A 15836-nucleotide genomic window follows, 5' to 3' on the forward strand; every position below is an offset into this window, starting at 1 on the left:
ATGAGTAAGGAGAGGCTGCTAAAATCTCAGGGCTGGGGTGAATGAAGACATTACTGGCGCCCACTTGAGTAAATAGATGGACAATGGGAGAACAGTGATACAGTGAAATTCTAAAATCAGTATGTTAAAGGTTCGGGATGGGGAAGGGAGGGAGTCTTAAGACATTTTTGTTCACCTGTTTATAGTAGTATTGGATCTAACTTTTTTGATACATACTTATGTCATCTTTATATCAAAGTGTCCACAACCAACTAGAAATCAATAGTATCTTCCTCCCACCTTCAGGTATGACAACTGTAAGTTTCTAGACATTTTCACATGCCCACTAGAGGGTCTAATTATTCCTTAATGAGAACCACTGCTTTAAAGATTAAAACCTATATGGAATAAAGTACTAAGTATAGGACAGTAAAGTACTAAGTACTAAGTAGAATAGTTGTTTGATTCCCCACACCTCGTGGTCTCCCAAGCACGGTAGGGAGCAGGCCAGGAGTCCAGAGTTGATACTCTGATACCAAAGACTACAAGCAGCACTGCATCCTTGGGCCCTGGCATTAAACCACTGGCTCTGTTGGGCAAGAAGAGTTGGTGAGGCCTTAGTACTTCTGAGTGTCTCTTGGTAGGCCCACCTACACAAAAAACCAAAGAGAGCATAGAAATTATTAGAAAGAATCACACAAGATAAAGTATTCTATTATGAACTGTATTTCATACCTTTTGTGTGTTTGCATGTACACAGTTACAGCAATATGGACTACAGTAAAAAAATCTTAGAAAAATACAGTATCTTGACTTATGATAAAACCAATTATTGATCTGTGCATTGGCAATAGATGATTATAAACCCTCCATTGAGAAATCTCTTTATTTTTATAAAGCTTATTGCATTTTAGAAAATTAAAAGTTTTATTTTAACAACTAATGAAACTTTGTCTTCTTTTTCATTAAGAAAATTGTAATTTTCCCTCTTAGATATGGAAAACTATAAAAAACAGAGTATTATGGGTTATTATACCATTTAGTGGTCTTTATAATATGCTGAAGGGCATACTACCTGAAGACATCTATTCATCTGTTTAACATATTAAACAATGAATACTTAAGTTCACTTTATAGGTATATCAAACAGAGTAAGCTGATGATTCTCAAGTCATATCATATGAAAAATAGCATCTTCACAAAAATCAAATCAAAATGGATTAAAGAGCTTAATATCAGACCTGAATCCATAAGGCACACAGAGGAAAATGTAGGCTGAACTCTCCCTGACATTGAAGCTAAAAGCATCTTTAAGGATGAAACAGTACAAACCATGGAAGTGGAAGCAAACATAAACAAATGGGACTACATTAAACTAAGAAGCTTTTGCACCTCAAAGGATACAGTAACCAAAACACACAGAGAGCCCAGGAATGAAAAAGATTACTTACACAATGCCCATCACATGAGGAGTTAATAACCAGAATATACAAGACAGTGGTAGAACTTTACAGAAAAAAACCTCCAACCCCATTAAAAAATGGGGAGTAGAAATGATCAGAAACTTTCTCAAGAAAAGAAATACAAATGACCAAAAGGCACATAAAAATACTAATCTTACTAATCAGGGAGATGCAAATCAAAACAATAATGAGATATCATCTCACACCACAGACTGGCACACAACAAAAAGAATAAGTAGAACCAGTGTTGGCGCAAATATGGGGATAAAGAGACTCTTTTTCATTGTTGGTGTGAATGCTGACTGGTCAATTGTTTTATGGAAAATAATATGGACATTCCTCAGAAAACTAGAAACTGAGTTTCCATATGACCCAGCAATACCACTTCTTGGAGTATATCTCATGGTGCAAAAAAGCAGAGTAGAAATGACATCTGCACTTGTATGTTTATTGCAGTACTGTTCACAATAGCCAGAATCTGGAAACTACCCAAATACCCGAGAAGAGATGACTGGTTAAAGAAACTTTGGCACATCTACACAATGGAATACTATGCATATGTTAGAAAGGGTGAAGTCATGAAATTTGCCTATAAGTGGATGGACATGGAGAATATTATGCTAAGTGAAATGAGTCACAAAGACAGATACTGCATATAGAAAGACTGCACTCATTAGTGGAATATTAAATAACATAATATGAGACTACCACTCAAGGACAGTAAAGACAAGGGCCACGAGAATTGATACATAGTTGGGAGCCTGACTCATGTACTGAGGGAGAAAGCAGTTGTTATAGAGAATGGACCACTAAATCAATGATGGTTGTAGGGATCGCTCAGGATGGGAGATGTGTGCTGAAAGTAGACAAAGGACTAAACATGATGGCCTCTCAGTATCTGTATTTCAAACCATAATGCTTCAAAATAGAAAGAGAGTAAGAAGGAAAGTGATGGGGTTGGATTGAGGGAAGGAAACTGGGGACATTGGTGGTGGGAAATGTACACTGCTGAAGAGACGACTGTTCAATCATTGTATGACTGAAATTCAAGTATGAAAGCTTTGTAACTATATCTAATGGTGGTTCAATTAAAAATAAAAATAAAAACTATAAAACTGCCTTTACTAACTTAAAAAAGGATCTTCTCACTTAGGGATATAAGATACAAACTTATTAAATACTAAGACTGCATATAATTGTGAAATCATGCTTAACAATACCAGAGAAGCTTTGAATTAAGCTTGTGTATTGGCTGGAGAGATGGAATTGAGAACAGAAAATGAGGAGAACAAGGTCTTAAATTGAAATAAGCATCTAGAGTGAGCTTAAAGTGTTGAATATTTGAAAATGAAACAATAATACAAGCCAGAGATCCACAAAAGAGAAGAAAAAATTAGATCTTAATGATATTAAGATTCTAGAAATAAGCAAAAGATTTAGTGAAATTTTGCTCATTTTTCTTATGTAATTCATATTTTAGAAATCTCAAGATCTGACCATATAACTGTGTATAAGAAGGAAAAGGCTAGGAATGTGGCCAGCCCAGTTAATCTTTTTATGCTGGAAAAAGGATCATCTGAGAAAAAGGACATATGAACTGGTAGGAGGGTGACTCAAGTTTAGGAGGACTTTCTGGGGTTATATTTGAGAGGGAAGGGTATTACAGAAGAGGAAGATCTTCATGAAAAATAAAACAAGGGGATGAAAGAAAATGTGAAAAATGGTTGTGATCAGAGTTTTATATGTTTCCTAATTTCTCTGGCATGTTTAGTAATATTCGCTTGCACTTTTTTATTGTATTTTGCTCTTTTTCTACTTTTCTGGCACTGTATGTTTACTTCTTTCAGTATTTGTCAATATTAAAATATATAAGAACATAAATTTATTCTTCTGACAACTACACAAGTATGGCAAGTATGAAAGGTATTTAATGTGATTGGTTGTACAAGATCTAAGTGGTCTTTAAAGAGTTGATTTCCTTTTTAATTCAAAGATTTTGAAGAAAATCATTCTTAACATAGTAGTTTTGTTACTTTATTCTTCATTTGATTATCAATTTTCAATTGTAATCAATGCCTGAGCTTAACGTTTAAACTTTCAGAGAACAATTTACTCCTTTTATGATCAAGTAAACTAATTTTATAGAATGCAAAGGTTTTTTTTAAAAGAGTGATTATTCAACTTGTAGGATAGATTTTGATATTTATTTATAAAAGCTCAATGAATCATATTTTTGAGAGTTCCATTTATTTATTCATAGTTTTACTGTATATCTGAGTATGATTCAAATAAGCATATCAGAATACATTATCAGTATCATAATATGTTAAAGAAGAAAATCTGGGGCTGAAGAGATGTTACATGAGGTTAGGCTTGCACGGAACCCACCCCCCCGTTCTATTTCTAGGTCTGTATCTGGTCCCCAAGCATCGCCAAGACAGATTCCTGAGCACAGCACCAGAAGTAATCCCTAAGCATAGCATGATATGGCTCCTCCAAATAAAATTCTTGTTGTTGAAGTTATCAATGCTTTTTCTTGGATTTGGTTTTGTAATATGGTTATATAAGATGTTAATATGTTAATGAAATTTGGATTGATCTATACGGAGATTTCTGTATATTTATTTGCACAAAGTAAATCTATAATTATTTCAAAATTAAAAGCAACAAAATCTGTATTTTGAACAGATTTTACTTGAAATATATTTATATAATTACTTCATATATACAGTTTCTAAATGGTTGTTATCTAGCACATAAAGGATATAGAAATATTAAGCTCTATATTGTATTCTTGATTAAAAATAATATTTTTCGTAGTCTTAAATGCTTTATCTTGAATTTTATATTGTTTGATGCAAGTTATCATCGTATCTTGTTTATTTCTATTTCTTTAATTTCCTCTCAGAAGTATATGTACACTTGCATGTATCCCACACATATGATACACCAGCTTTGACTATTCTTATTTGTAGATTTTATTTCATAGAATTTAGTGTATTTTTAAATAATGAAGTCATAACAAATGGTAAATTTCCCTTTTTACCATATAATTTCAATTCATTAATTTTTGTTATTACTTATTAACTTTTATCATCACAGTCATAGTCATCCCGTTGCTCATTGATTTGCTTGAGCGGGCACCAGTAACGCTTCATGGTGAGACTTATTGTTAACTATTTTTGGCATAGCAAATACACCACTGGTAGCTTGCCAGGCTCTGCCGTGTGGGTGTGATACTCTTGAAAGTTTTCCGGGCTCTCCGAGAGGGGCAGAGGAATCAAACCTAGGTCGGCTGCCTGCAAGGCGAATGCCCTACTGCTGTACTATCATATAAATGTTCAAATAACTTGGGATGGTTAAAAATTCTTGTTTACATATTCCCCTCAAAATTCTGTAATAGAGGTTGAAAGAAATTGAAGGAGGGTGCTTGCCTTGTACTCTGCCAACCTGGGTTTGATCTTTGGCATACTATATGATTACATCAGCATCACTAGGAATGATGCAAAAGAGGCCATATAATGTCAGGGCCAAGAATTGATGATGATGATCTGGGTAACTGGATTTTGTTTCTCCTCCAACCCTCCAACCCCAATATTTTGTTTGTCTAACTTTTGTCCTTAGAATCAAACCTACTTCTATCACTTCCCTTATATTTATGTAGTATTCAGTATCTATTAAAAGACTAAACTCTTCATGAGAAATCAAATGAGATATTTATCATATTCCATATTGAAACTAGATCCTGGAGTGCAGAAAGGAAAGGTAATCACCTGCTTCCCCCCATTGCGTGTTCTCTCTGAAATGGCTGACACTTGAATTTGATCGTGTTTCTCCTGTTGGCCTTATGGAGTGAAAGTATTGAGTCCACATTTGCACATATTTATGGCTGAAATGACTTTTTACTGTACACTGATTTCCTACTGAAATATGTATGAGCCAGAAGAAAAAAGGGAACTGTTACCTATTTTCAGAGATTCGCATTGGCAAATTGTCACTGTCACTGTCACTCCTTTGCTCAAGCGGGAAACAGTAACGTCTCCAATTGTGAGACTTGTTACTGTTTTTGGCATATCCAATACGCCACAGGTAGCTTGCCAGGCTCTGCCATGGGGGTGAGATACTCTCAGTAGCTTGCCGGGCTCTCTGAGAGGGAAGGAGGAATTGAACCTGAATCAGTGGCGTGCAAGGCGAACACCCTACCCACTGCGCTATCACATCAGCCCTTGTCAAATTAATCAATGAAATAAATAAAACAAGTCAGGGATTGTATAGACAGCAAATATGTAACTCTGCCCATATCTGTACCTAATACAGTCCATGGAGAGGGGTTAGCAGCCCTTCAGGCCCTGACTTGGTGTCTACAGATGTGAATACAGCTTACTCAACCCTGGCACTTGGTGTCTCGCCAGAGTAAACTAGGATCTGCCCTCAGTCTCAGCCACTTTCCTGAAGGTCCTGGTGTTTGAGTTTAAGGATTTCACATTCTGTCATGTTTTCAGGCCAAATCTTCCTTCAGTGGGTCTTGGCCTGAGTGTTCTTTTCTCATCTAGCTTTCCTTGAATTGTCCCGTAGGGACACTGACTGGAATGTGGATGCTAACAAGCTCGTATTACATCAAAGCTACTGTTTTTACTGTATTGCTTCTGTTTGGTCATTTCACACAGAATGTAGTAAAAGGAATTATACATGAAAGTCCATATTGCCAAGTTGAACTAGTATACATCATTTTATTGTCATATTATATGATCATACAGTGACTGAGTTTTCATTTTCTCTAAGTTAAGAAGTGTAATGCTCTCAAATGAAGACACAGAAAATTAAAGTGAAGTGAATGAGAGGTTATTGTCAGAGTTAATTTCCTGTGGATGCCCCTTGATTCTGGCTGCACACACCTTACTGGACTATATTGAGTTCTATTCTTAGAAATTTGAGGCACCACTGCAGCAAGCCTCAAATAACCTAAGCAGTTTCCACTCTCAAGGCCTATAGCTGAGGCTGGTTAAAAAGGGAATAAGTTCACCTCTAAGATCTGAGACTCGGCAGTTCTATTTTACACTTACCTCCCTTTCCTCACCTTTGTACCTTTCAGTAAATTATTTTTCCAGGTCTTTCAAATACAGTCAGACTCCTCCTATGTCAGAAAATGGCACTTTAGGGAGTGGAGAGGGAGGGAATGGAGCATGAAAGAGATCTAGAATGCTCAAGGGATACAGGGTTGATTCTGTCTAATTATACTTTTTAAATCCTCTAATTGCTCTGTTTAATTATTGATGTGGAACATGTTTTCTTTTAGGGACTCGAATAATCAAGAGCCCTCAGGACCATGAAGACAGACGTCACCTGCTTTAGATTTTGTAATTAAGGCATCATCGGTCACGGATTAAGCGGGCCAGACCCCTGTGGGAGGTGGGACTGCTGCCCCCACCCTGCCCCAGCGGAGTATGGAAGCAGTCTCCGGAAGTGGATCTCAGAAACCATAAAAGTCAAATACTTCTAGGAAGAACATTGATAAACAGGGAAATCACCCCGCTACATTTACTCCCATTCTATTCATTGATTTTCTTCCTTCTTCAAACTTGTATTTATAGATTCCCTACTATTGGTGTACCTGATCTGGCATTGTGGCCTCGGTTCCCTTTCATTCTAATTGTTTGGAAATTCAAGTCACAAAGTCCTAATATCTAAAAGTATCAAAATTGACTTTTAAAGGTAAATACTTTGGTGTCATTCAGACATTAATAATTTCTCGTTTTCTTATCAGATATCCATTAACACTTAATCATGTTGGTCCCCTGGAAAAGGCAGTCTGTCACCTTTGAGATAAATGAAGACTTGATGTCACAGGGATAAAGCAGATATATGAATGGAAAGCATGTATGGGGTTGGTTAGTAGAGATGAGAATGGTCAGTAAATAAGAGGATGGTTAGATTGATATGCTACATTCTGCTTTGCAATTTAATTATGAATCATATAAAACTCATAACCTGGTAAGGACAATATGTGCTTATGTCTTTACCTTTAAAATCTAGAGGCTAGTATTTCTAAAATGTCTTCTAGTTCTGAAATTTTGAACTTGAAGTCAAGATATAAAAGTATTATACTTAGAAAAAATGTGGACGAGGCAGAAATGAGCTACTCTAATAGAAGCTCATGAAAGGAGTTGCAGCTCAGATACCTGAGACTGTGGTGTCAGCTGTAGGGTTCCAATAGTTAGGGTACTTTGTTTTGGGTACCTCTTGGTCAATAGCTGAACAAGATGGTAGCTTAGGAGCTTAGCCCATCCTGCCCATATTGGAATCCCTCAAATGATTCATTTTTCCATCTCCTAGAGGAAATAACTGTCAGATAAGAGGATGGATTAGAGATATTAAGGTTAAAATATGGGATTTATAATACATAGCTTCCACATGCCCTGTTGGTTTGTGGAAATGGTAATCCTGGGAGAATGAGCTACTCAAAATATTGAAGTATGGAAAATTCAAGAGCATGGTACTTTTGACAGCCCTAAAAAGCGCTATTTTTTTTCTATGTAGGTGGTTTCCTTAAACAAATAGCACTTGATGTAGAAAATGAATTTCTTGTCCCATGTTATTTAAAAATCAATAATACTCAAATGTGTCATTTGTTATTATTTATAGGTTTATGTTTTCAAGAGAAGTTAGAAGTTAGTATTCCTCTCATATATTTTTTGAATAAGAGAAACTTCACTTTAATTCATAAAATAATGTCCTTAAGGTCATCTAACAATGTCAATCTATTATTTTTAAATTTTCATTTTAGAAATCACAATTTGTTTTACTTTAAAGAATATCAGCATTTTTCAGGCCATGTTGCAAGAAAAAGTTTTATGCATCTTCATAACATTTTCTATTACCATTATGATGTATAAAATTCCACTTATGACAAATCCCAATTGATTTGACAGAATGAACTTTAGGAAAACAGGTCTAAAAAGTCTACTAAAAATTGTTCAATTCATTTTCCCTTAATTTTTTTTGTTTTTACATCCTGGCTTCCAATTAAAGATGCCAGTATTTTCCCAAGACCAATTGCATTGCATTTTTCATCACTAGTACACAATGATTTACATGTACTGCTAATCTAATCTCGCAGATCAGCAGCCACAGTGAGTTCTTAATAAAAAATAGCCAGGATTGGAGAGGGTACCTGGCATGCAGGAGACTCAAGTCAGTCCCCGACACCACATATAGTCCCCTGAACAACACTTGAAGTGATCCCTGAACACAGTCAGGAGTAAGCCCTGATCACCACTAGGTGTAGCCCCAAATCACCACCTTGAAATAACAGAATAATAAAAAGGGAACCAGAGATGTTAAGGCTCTTGCTTTGCATCCAGCAGACTTCAGCTCAGAATTCCTCTTTCAGTATGGCCCCTGAGCACTACTAGAAATCACTCCTGAGCACAGAGCCAGGAACAGCCCTGGTTCAGCTGGGTGTGGCCCCAAAAACAAAAGGAAAATATAAAACAAAACAGTGGCCTGGAAAGTTAAGTTTTCTATGTCATTGAAAATCCAAGGCCTTGAGCTTGTTGGGCATATGCTGTAGCCCTCTGAACCATCTCTTTCAGTATTTTTGGGGGAGGGTGAGGGCTGGGGGAACTTGGCAATTCTCAGGGGTTACCTCTTGCTCTATGCTCAGGAATCACTCCTGGTGGTGCTTGGCAGACCATATGAGATGCCAGGAATTGAAAACCAGTCAGCTGCTTATAAGGCAAATGCCCTTCTCACTGTACTGTCACTCTGGTCCCCTGATTCAGGTCTTTTAATTATTTGCAACAAAATTTTCAATGACATGGGAAACCATGAATAATTTTATAAACACACAATCTGGTAGTGCTTGATGATTGATGTCACTCATGGCAGGTCTGAGGAGTCACCAGGGTCATCTGACACCAAACAACACTGGATTTCTGGGTTTCAACAGAGTTTCACACATGGTAGGCATGTTCTCTATCATGTTAGCCTATTCCAGCTCTATCCCTTTACATATGACCATGAAAATCTTTTACCTTTGTACACCTGTACAACTGCAGAAGGAATTCTATAGAAAATACATTTTATGGGATGACATTTTGTGTTTGTGAAAATTTGCTAGTAGTTATTGAAAAAACTGCTTCCTTATAGCATAAAATTTCACCTCTTATTCTTGAACTTGCTGCCTCTGAACTCAAAAATTAAGTTAGAGAAAATGATTTGTTCCTAGTCAGGTATGTATACAATCCTTTCAGCTGGTGATGTTTCGGGGAAGTCCAGTGAATAGTGGGGCTTGAGAATATTTAATTTATCGTTTGTATTGTAGGAAGGAAAAAAATCACAGATGTAAACACACTTTAAGGTTATAAATGAGTTTTGAGGCTATGGCTTTCTAGGTTGCTAAAGCTTCACTTAAGGAAAGATAAATAAAACTGTAAGAATATTCTACAAAACTGAAGAACTTTTGTGGGTTTTTTTTTTTTTGCTTTTTGGGTCACACCTGGCGATGCACAGGGGTTACTCCTGGTTCTGCACTCAGGAATCACTCCTGGCGGTGCTCAGGGGACCATATGGGATGCTGGGAATCGAACCCGGGTCGGCCGCATGCAAGGCAAACGCCCTACCCTCGCTGTGTTATTGCTCCAGCCCCTGAAGAACTTTTCAATAAGGCATTCCTAATGTTTATGTCCACAGTGCAATATTTTTGCAATTCTGGAGTTAATTGTAAAATTCAGTGATGTGGTAAAAATTTTCATATTGCTAAAGCAATGTTCAAACTTGTCTAGCTACAGCATTCAAGGTAGTCTTCACAAAACCATAAGGATTTCCAGAAAATATTTTAGGTTTCCCTGAAATGTGAACAAGTGAACTGATCAGGTGAAATCTGGATAGTTCACTCCTCTCATAATTCAATCAACAGGGGTTTTGTTATATGACTGTCAGATTTTATTTTCTGTTTTTCAAGGAGTCTTTTAGTAAAACCATTTGAAACTATAACTGTATCAACTGTATCTATAATCTATGAATTCACTATCTATCTTAAACACACACACACACACTCTTTCTCGGTCTTATTAGGAAAGTATATGATAAATGTTTGATAACAAAGTAGAAAATACTATTTTACATAGGTTTGAACAAATGCAACAAAAGTTCTTATTTTGACCTTTAACAGTAAAGAGACAAATTCAGGGTCTAATGTCTCAGTTATGTTTGAGTGTAAAAGCTGCCCAAAAATTATAGCTTTATGGTGATGAGTCAAGCTATAGAAATCACAACATAAATATAATAGTGATGTCTGTCTTCCTAACAAAGGCAAATAAGGCAAATATTATTATCTCCACTTATCTAGGTGCAAAACCACAGTGCAGAGAGAGATTTAAGTAATATGTTCAAAATAACTCAGGAATTTAAAATGAGTGTTGGGAATGGGAGTTTATACAGAAAGATAATACATACATATATATGCATATATATGTACATATATATTTTGCTGTTACAAAAGGAGTGGTTCACATTGACTAACATTTATATATATATATATATGTATATATATATATATATATATGTGTGTGTGTGTGGGGGGGACCAAACATATTACTACCCATGCTTCTCAAGGTTAGCTCCTTTTTTCAAGCCTGGACAAATTGGCCAGTACTATGGGAGAATCTACTATCACCATCTTTCAAACAAACGTCTATTATTGAATTATTATCTCTGCTAAAACTTTATAGTGATTCTTGTCGATTAGTGCACAATCATACTAAGAGGGATCACCTTAATGTCTCAGTTTTGTAAATGTGACATTTTCTTTTGTTGGAGTGACAACCAAGAGTGAAACAATAATTTCCCCTCTTCCACACAACTGCTTGACTCCTCTTCTCATGGCCTGTGAAGATACCTACTCACTCCAGCCTACCCCATAAACCTATTCATTAAGCAGTAGAATATAGATGCTATTGAGTCAATCTATTTGATCTAGTTAATCAACTGTTTGTTAGATCATTTTAGCGTCATCTAGAATTCACAGTGATCCATCTACTGCTGGATCCAGAACCTAAATTTCTCGGTAATTTAAACAATTAGGGAATAAAATAATTATAGTGTTACTCCTAAGTGAATTTAATGGTAAGCATAGATTTTATTTGTTGAAAAACAAACCAAATCCTTAGATAATCTCACTAATAAGTAGGTCATTTTTAAAAATGCAGAACTCAGACTTAGACTTTCATAAATTTTTGCTATTGGTGTCACTCTGAGTGACTGCTCATCTTACATATTATATTGTCTCCCATCTGAACTGGATTCTGCAAATGGCATCCGTATGTGTTGGGTAGAGTGGGGTTACTGATTTTAACCACAACCCAAAATCTGAGAGAAAAAAATAAATCTACAAAGTATGTCTTGTCCCCTTTAAGAATGATTCAGACAGAAAAAAACCTCCTTGAAAGTTATAAACTTGAAAAGGAAAAATGTTCATTTTCCTTCCCTTCTTACCCCTCACTGTTCCCAGCATCTTTGTTTGAACCAAGTCTCAAAACACATGTAAATCTTGGCCCAGACTAAGCAAATCACCTTAAAAGGGGGAGGTTGGAGAACTGTTTATTATTTGAAATGTCTCTCCCTAGACCTTATTTTTGATAAATTGGCTTCAGCTTCATTACTTCATGATATATCTCCCTTGACATTTAATTATACTTACTCCAAACACATTAAGCGAATCCGTCTGAACAGCTTCTTATTAATATGCAAATTTCTCCTTTGAAAACCCATGAATCTGTGAAAAATCTCTTTAGACTTCCATTTAACCTACTCAGGAAGTTGTATACCTCACACAGACACTTGCTTCATTCACTGACTCAGTGATTCAGCATTTACTAATTGTCTGAGTTAACTATTCTGGCCACATCTAGGGGAGGTAGTAAGAAAGAGGAGAGAGGGAACCAAATGGGATTCAGAAGTTAAGCACTTAAAAGATGAATGATCAGAAGGCCAGGCCTGAATTAGTGGCTGTAATTAGAGTCAAAAATCAAGCCTCTTGATCGCAAGCCCAATCAGCCAGATGAGCTGAAAAAATTCACTTTGAGGCAGAGAAGTGCAGAGGCAGTTCACCAGTAAGTGACTTCTCTGGCAGTGACAACTAAGTCAGAGTAGGAGCAGGGGCAGCTGTACTCAGCTATGGTGGTTTCCTACACAGGGAAAGATTTTTCATGGACTCACAAGTGCTTACTGCATATGTGTTCATTTAAAATGGCATTTGCATTCACCTGATTGCCATGTAAAATAGAGACCAAAGACAGTTTCCTGCCAGTTAGCAGATGGATGAAAAGAGGACTAGGACTGGACCAACTGGCCATTTAGAGACCCAATGGAAAAGGAGTGTCCTGGCCCGAGTGACCAGAAGACTCAGTTCCAGAAAGCTTTAAAAAAGTCTAGTTTATAGGCACGGAAAATCTAACACCATGGAAATATACATGATATGGTGGGAAAGTGAGTTTTCCAGAAGAACCCAAAGTCACAAAGGGTGACAATGAAAGTAGGGCAGTAGAGAGATTAACACAGAGGGGAAAAAACATTGTTCTAACTCCTGTGTGGAAGAGAAATGTCTGAAGCACAAGCTCTGTTTTTTGGTTTTTCTGTTTGTTTGTTTAATTCTTAGAAATTTAAAGGGAACAGGAAGAGAAATATCATAAAGAACTAGCACGAACTGAAAAGAGTACAGTGGGTAGGGCATGTCTTGCATGCTGCGGACACAGATTTGATCCCTAGAACCCCATATTTTACTCTAGGTACTGCCAGGAATGATCCCTGAGTGCAGAGCCAGGAGCCCTGAGCACTGCCAGATATGGCTCCCAAACCAAAATAAAAACAAAACACCTCAGAGAAAAATATTCCTTAGGGATAGAGACATAGTATAGTAGATAGGGCACTTGCCATGCATATTTCTGACCCAGGTTCAATCCTAGCACCCCATTTGGTCATGTAAGCACCAGCAGGAGTGATCCCTGAGAAAAGAACCAGGAATAAGCCCTAAGCACTGACCAATGCCCCGCCCAAACAAACAAAAAAGAACTATGCAATATGAACATTTTATTAATTTTATTTTTGGGGGGGAGGTGTTTCTAAGCAATACTTAAGATGCCTAGGGTTAGAAATAGTTGGCTCAGTAAGCTGGTAGATCATTGCTAAGGTCCAAATATGCAGTGCTTCCCAGGGCCCTGAGGTGCCAGGGAACATAAGGGCTAGCATGGATGTGCTAAGGGGCCTCAGACTACATTTGTTGATGTTCAGAGGCCACGTGATGTTGGGCATTGAACTCTGGTTAGGCGCATGCAAGGTATATGCGCAAACCTACGTAACTATATCTCTACCCCAAAAACTGTATTTTTCAATTTCATTTAACTTTTCTGGCTTGGGGGGGGGGGTCATACCAGGAAATTCTTGGGTCTTACTCCCAGCTCTGTGCTTATAGCTCACTCCTGGTATTCTCAAGCACTCTATGTGGCACCAAGGATTCAAACCGGAGTTGGCTGATGCAATGCAAGTGCCTTATCTTTCCAGCTCTAAGCTTATATATATATATATATATATATATATATATATATATATATATTGATTATATTTTAAATTCAATCACAGTGAGATACATAGTTACAAAGTTGTTCATGATTAAGTTTTAGTCACATAATGTTCCAACATTTGTCCCTTCACCAACATACATTTTCCACCACCAATGTCCCCAGTTTCCCTTTTCCTTCCCACACTTACCCCCTAATCCTATGGCAGGCATTTTCTTCTCTCTCTCTCTTTCTCTCTCTCTCTCTCTCTCTCTCTCTCTCACACACACACACACACACACACTTCCTCTCTCTGTCTCTCTGTCTCCCTATCTCTGTCTTTGTCTCCGTATTTGTCCTCTGTTTTTGTCTCTCTGTCTCTATCTGCCTGTCTCTGTCTCTCTCTGTCTCTCAGTCTCTCTCTCTCTCCTTTTGGGCATTATGGTTTGCAATATAGATACTGAGAGGTTATCATATATATATATATATATATGTACACACACAGACACACACACACAAACACACATACAGACACACACACAAACACACATACAGACAGACACACACACATATATTAGTTCTTGTCCAAAGTGATCATTTAAAAACTATTTCTAAGTTTAGTTTTCGAAGATAAGAAGAAACCACTGCATCTGTCATTTGAGACTGGTTATATTCACTGCAATAGAACTAAGACAAAATAATATATAATAGAAGGGATCTGATTTTATTAGCATAAAGAATTTCACCATACTAAAATCAGCAGAAACAAAACATCCACAAAATAATCAAATAAAGCATTAACATTGAATATATTAAATATTTTTATACTAGAAAACCATAGTTTATAGTATAAAGTTCTTTCCTTGATTGCTTAAGATGCCTATTCTCAATTTAATGTAATTTGAGCCTACAACCTTGAGGAGCTTCTTCAAGGACACTTCTGTAGGTGTCTCCAAGCATGCTGGAGAGATAAATTAGAAATAACTTAGCAGTCCTATACCTCTGTTTGCTTCTTATTTTACTCAACCCAATAGTCACCGTTTGCAAGTTTTCTTTTTCTTATCTAGACAAAAGAATATGGAAGGATAAAGGTGTAACCTGGAAAAATCAGGATACTGGGTATTTTTTTGCTTAATAGCTATAACAACTAATTTTACTATTTTTTAAATGGATTAATGTTTAACTCACAGTACTACCAATTAAAGAAGATACTATATTTAAGGTGTTCATATAAAAAAGGTCATCACTATCATAAATACATTCCTGGAGAAGATATATTCCATTGGATATATTCCATTGCATTTTGCATCCTTTGGGGGCACTTAAAGAGAGTGGGCATTCAATACAATTAGGTCCTGTGTAAAAACACAAAAAAGAATGAGAGGGGGCCACGCGAGGCACCACACCGCAGGCACAGGTCAGCGGGCACAGAGCAGCGGTGCTCTGTTTCTCCAGCGCCCCCGATTGGTAGTCTCCAGCCACTTCCCCCACCCGGGGGAGATTGATGGCGAACGGAGCCAGGCTGGTTGGTCTCAGTTGCAGTTTATTCCATTCCTATCTCCATTCTCCTCTGATTTTCCTCCTGTTTCTTCCTCCCTCATGCTACTTCATTCTCCTTCTCCTCTGGATCTGGATCTGGATCTGGCTTCTCCAGATCTGGCACTGGGACTGGCCCCCAGCCCACTCTTTCAGTCTAGTTAAATCCCTAAGAATGAGGAGTTGGGGCTAACACATAGGTGTGGTCACAGTCAATAGGGTAAAGTTCTTTCCCTTAGAGGATTCTCCTTCTAGGACAGATTCTCTTTCAGCAGGATAACCACCCAAGAGTGGAATCCCATGG

At 37.1% G+C, this 15836-nt stretch overlaps 1 pseudogene; it reads left to right on the forward strand.

The window, feature by feature from the left end:
- LOC129405849 (uncharacterized) overlaps window positions 1–15836 on the forward strand; it is an 84615-nt pseudogene that overhangs the window by 42018 nt on the left and 26761 nt on the right.

Source organism: Sorex araneus, chromosome 6, assembly GCF_027595985.1.
Source record: "Sorex araneus isolate mSorAra2 chromosome 6, mSorAra2.pri, whole genome shotgun sequence".
In the NCBI taxonomy this organism is placed as follows: domain Eukaryota; kingdom Metazoa; phylum Chordata; class Mammalia; order Eulipotyphla; family Soricidae; genus Sorex; species Sorex araneus.